General features: G+C 37.5%; 1 pseudogene; it reads right to left on the reverse strand.

Annotated features, from left to right (window-relative positions):
- Nucleotides 1–1,971: 1,971 nt before the first annotated feature.
- Nucleotides 1,972–4,163, reverse strand: LOC114701525 (annotated as a pseudogene).
- Nucleotides 4,164–4,907: the final 744 nt, after the last annotated feature.

The following is a 4,907-nucleotide window of genomic DNA, read 5'->3' on the forward strand; positions in this document are numbered from 1 at the left end:
GAGACAGTAATGAGGAGGGGAAAGTGGACTTAGGATAGTGTTGGGGGTACACTGAGAGAATGGGGGAGGTCTGAGGGTGGACAACCTACCTGGAATTCTGGTGGCCACATGTCTTCTGGTGAAGCAGGGTATCCCAAAAGAAATTTTAAAGAGCTAAAAATAAATCCTTCTTCCACTCAAAAATAAAAGTAAAATCAAAAGTAAATTCTTCTTCATATAGAAAGAAAAGAAAAATAATTAGCACTTGCATAATAGTCAAAGGTCTGTGGTGACAAGTTGTTTGATAAAGTAAGAAAAATCAGACATGAAATAATAGAAAAATTGCTGGAAATTTTTTCTTACTGTTATTCTCATACTGCATAGTTCAGGGAGTCAACAGCTGTTTTTAATTCATTTTCTTGACCCAGAATGAGCATAGTGAAGTAATTTTGTGGGGGTTGTTTGAGGAATTTGGAACTCAGGCATATGAAGGAATTCTGACTCCCTCATGATGGATTCTTAATCCTCTAGAAACTTAAGTGGAAGCATAGTCTTCCATAAGTTGCCCTGGTCATGGTGTTTTATTATATCAACAGAAAAGTAACTAATACAATAACTATATGAAAACACATAGACAATAGAATACTTTGAAAATAGTGGAGTTATTTTTCAGTAAAAGCAATCTCAAAATGACTATTGGCAAAATTTTCTCCAGCAGTTTTGGAAGACAAACAAATGTGGTTTATATTTTTAATGTTTTTAAAGAAAAATAAGTAACCAAAAATTTATATGTGGAAAAGTGTTCTTCAAAAGGGATGAAGAAATGTTAAGGTCAAAATTGTAGAATGCTAGAATGTAGTGGAAAAATATAAATCTCTAGTAAAAGTAAAAACATGGGCATCTCTTCATAACTTAAGGTTTTAATTTCACTATTTATTAATTTTTATTTATTTTGTGTTTTTTTTTTACTTATTTATTTTTGTTTTTGGAAGATTGCTTGCCATATTATAAGTGTAGAGATCAGAGGTCCAGTTCAAGTGTTGGATCTTGCCTTCCATTTTATCAAGGCAAGGTTTTTCCTGACGTTTATGCTTCTCTGCTGTGTATTTCAGGCTAAGTGGCTTATGCATGATCCTCCTGTCTTTGTTTTCTACCTTGCTTTAGGAATTCAGTTTTGCAAATTAACTCTTTTACCACCCAAGCTATTTTTCCAGCCCCAGCCTTAACCATGTGTTTTGTTTTTGTTTTTTTTTCTTTTGGTTTGTTTTTGTGGGTTTTGATTGTTTTGTATAGAAAAATGTATAGAAAATTATAAATATTTGTTAATGAATACCTATTATACTATATATATATAAGTTATGACAGAAATTGCATAAAAAGACAGCAAAATAGGAGTATAAATTTATAAACAATACGTAAGCATCATGACAGCCATAGAAAATTGTATACAGAATATGTAGAGAAGGAAAAACCAAATCCACTATGGAAAATCAACTTTGAAAAATCAGTAAAATAAGAAATAAGGAATAACATATTTGCAGTACACAAAAAAATAAACAGTAAAGTGGAAAATTTGAATCTCTATTAATATGTACTTTAAAATTAAATAGATTTGAAACCCTAATATAAAGACATACATTAGAAGAATGGATAAAAAAATGATCCTGTGGCATACTTTACATAAGGGATTTACTTTGCCAGTAAGGATATACAAAGGAAAAGGATTAAAATTGTAGCTGAAAATAGTACCCAGAATAAAGCTGAGGAAGATATACTAACATCTGATGAATGTAACATTTTTCTAACACAAATATAGAATCTTTATTAGCTTTCTTTAAACAATTGCTGGAACTGGAATCAAAGATAAATAGAAGGCACAGTTTTACTTGGTTTTGTTATCAGATTTTGGCAGGTTTATTTTCTTGTGGTTTTTTTTTGTTCCTTTTCTTTTTTAAAAACATACAAATAAAACATGAAAAACTCAACCTCAAAAACAAAATTTAAAAAACAAAACAAGAATAACAAAACAAAACAAAAAGCTGTAATAGTCCAAAACAAAAGTCTTTAGCTGTGTTCTAGACATCAACAGGCTACATCGATAAAATCCAATGGTATAAATGGAAATTTAGAACTGTTTGCTAATGACAAGTCAATAGGACAAAGTTCTGGAAACAACTTTTTTTCAGTTAGCCACACTAGCAGGGACCCAGTAGCAGTTGCCAAAAGGAACTTTTTCAACATAAAAAGGGAGTACTGACATCTGACAAATAATATGGATTTTTTTCTTGCTTCCAAAATGTTTATCAAATCCTGTGTCTCCCAAGAAATGAAACATCCACTGTTAGTGAAAAGCAAGATGCACTCCTAGGGATATTGCTGTTAAACTCCAGTTTGTATCGTGAGCAGGAAGGTCAGTCTTCCCTCTTCTTTAAATATCTATTCCTCCTAAAGTATCATTCCAGAAAGCGGGAAGGGAAGGGCTAAAAGTTCAGGGCAGTAAAAAGTTGGGGTAATGGGGCACACAGCATGAACACAAGTGAAATTAAACCTGTACAAATCAAAGCAGTTTATAGCAGACCACGCTGAGACACCAAAGGCTGCTTGAACGGTTTCACCATTCTGCAGGAGCCATGGCTCTGTGCTGTGTGGAGATCAGGGCCAAGTAATCCATTGCCTTGGAATTGCAATCCTCCTGCCCATGGCAAACCCTGGTTTCTGCATCATGCCTTCCTGGTGAGGGCCTCCTCTTATTCCTGAGACCACCTTCCCTGGCAACATGAGTCTTTTCTTCCACATCCAGACGACTGCATCTCAGAACAAGATGGGCCTATTGTTAAAGATCTTCTGAACAGGCTCAAGAATTATCAAACACAAGAAAACCAAAGTTGGATAACTTCCCAGCACTATTAAAGTGCAGCTCCACCACTTTCCCATAATTTTGGAAAAATTCCATCAGTTCTGAGTTGTCAACCTCATGTGGCAGGTTCCTGATTTAGAGTTGGTGACTGTCACCGTGTGCCTTACCATCCATCAAGATTCCACATGGCCTGTTTCACTAGCCTCTCAGATTAATGAGGGCTCCTTTTAAGAAGGGATATTTATCCATTCCTCTTGAACTCCCTGATCTCTCTGAGGCCCTTGTGGTGGAAATTGAGATTCAGCCTTAGATTTCTGTAAGGGCTGTGAAGGTGGCACTTAGACCACATGAGGTAATGTCCCCATCATCGGAACAGCTCCACTGAAAGGGAGATTCTTACTTGTCACAGATGCTCAAGAAAATTTTCTCAAGTCCTCCTGTGCTGGGGTAAAGTCCACTGGGGCTGGGAAAGTGCTCTTCTGCACATCCTCAGAAGCAGCTTCCTCTACTGTAGGCTCAGGCTTGTCTCCTTGGATGTTGGACACAAGTTCCCAGTCCAGCTGCATCTCTGGTTCTGGCTCCAGCTCCACAACAGGATTTTCCAAATGCTCCACCAAATCATTGCTGACAGTCTGATCATAGAATGTTTCAGAATCATCAGGCATGACCTCAGATGTCTGCAGTCTTTTTTTCAGGTTCCTATTTTTTTCTCAGAATCCTTCTTAGGCTCAGTGACAAAGCCCCCAAGACCACATCTTGGTATCTGAAGATGTTATGAACATAGAATTTGTTGGCAACAGAGCCCTCAGGAGCAAGGACAAAGGTCTGTGTAAACCTCTGCAGAGCCTGATTGTTATTGCATGATCATTTGGACTGCCACCTCATCATTCAGAGTCCTGTGAGCATCCACATGGTGAACCTTGGTGTGGCAATTGGTAAAGTTTTGTAACATTGCTTTCCTGTGGATTTCCATCTGCCCAAAGACTGTATCTACTGGCTTCCCTTTGGAATCCAAGCACCCGTGGGCATTGGAAGAATTCTTTCCATAAAACCTATGCAGCACGTCCTGGGTCTGGTTAAACGGCATGTAGTTTAACCAGTCTCACAAATTCCTGCCCGACCCATGGGGGACTATTCTTCTCCATAACCATCCCTTTACTTGATTCTACCTTGCTCAGCCATCATCAGAGCATCTTCTTTTGAAATAGATGGGAACAAGTACAGAAACCCACTACTGAACAATGTGGAGAGTGAGAGACCTTGCAACATTCAGTCCTAAATGGAATGTTTTCATTAAATCACTCCCCTCAGGATTCAGGGAACCTTGGAAGGCTGAGCAGCAGGTTGGGGCTGCTGCTCAGAGGAGATGGTGGCATCCCTCATGAAAATGTAACTTTACATGGATAACAATTATAAGAGCAAAAGCACACATTTTGAAACGGTATCAGTTCATCAAAAATGAATAATGATTATCCAGGTGTAATGGTACACACCTTTGATCCCAGCACTCAATAGGCAGAGATAGGTGGATCTCTGTGATTTTGAGGCCACCCTGGTTTACAGAGTGAGTTCCAGGACAGCCAGGATTGTTACACAGAAAAACTCTGTCTTGAAAAATTAAAATAAGGCTGGAGAGATGGGGCTCAGAGGTTAAGAGCACTTGCTGTTCTTGAAGAGGACCCAAGTTCAGTTCCCACTATCCACATGATGGCTCACAACATCTGTAACTACAAGCAAGGGCTTTGACATCCTCTTCTAGAAGGCTCACATGTGCTATGCAGACAAAAACCCATACATATGAGTTAAAATAAAGTATTTAAAAAACAAAAATAAATAAGCTAATAATAAAGTTTGTAAACTAATCTATGGAGCTCAAAGTGCACTAATCCAATGCTGACAAAATAGAAGGGATAAATAACTAGATAAATAACAGTTGGGAAGGTCAACATCCACATTTAAAATGTAAATAACAACTACAGAGACATTTAGCTGGGAAACAGATAACTTAAAGACTACAATACATCAAGTGACCCTAAAACTTCTTACAGAACACTCTGTTCAGGAACAGGAA

This window comes from Peromyscus leucopus, chromosome X, assembly GCF_004664715.2.
Source record: "Peromyscus leucopus breed LL Stock chromosome X, UCI_PerLeu_2.1, whole genome shotgun sequence".
In the NCBI taxonomy this organism is placed as follows: domain Eukaryota; kingdom Metazoa; phylum Chordata; class Mammalia; order Rodentia; family Cricetidae; genus Peromyscus; species Peromyscus leucopus.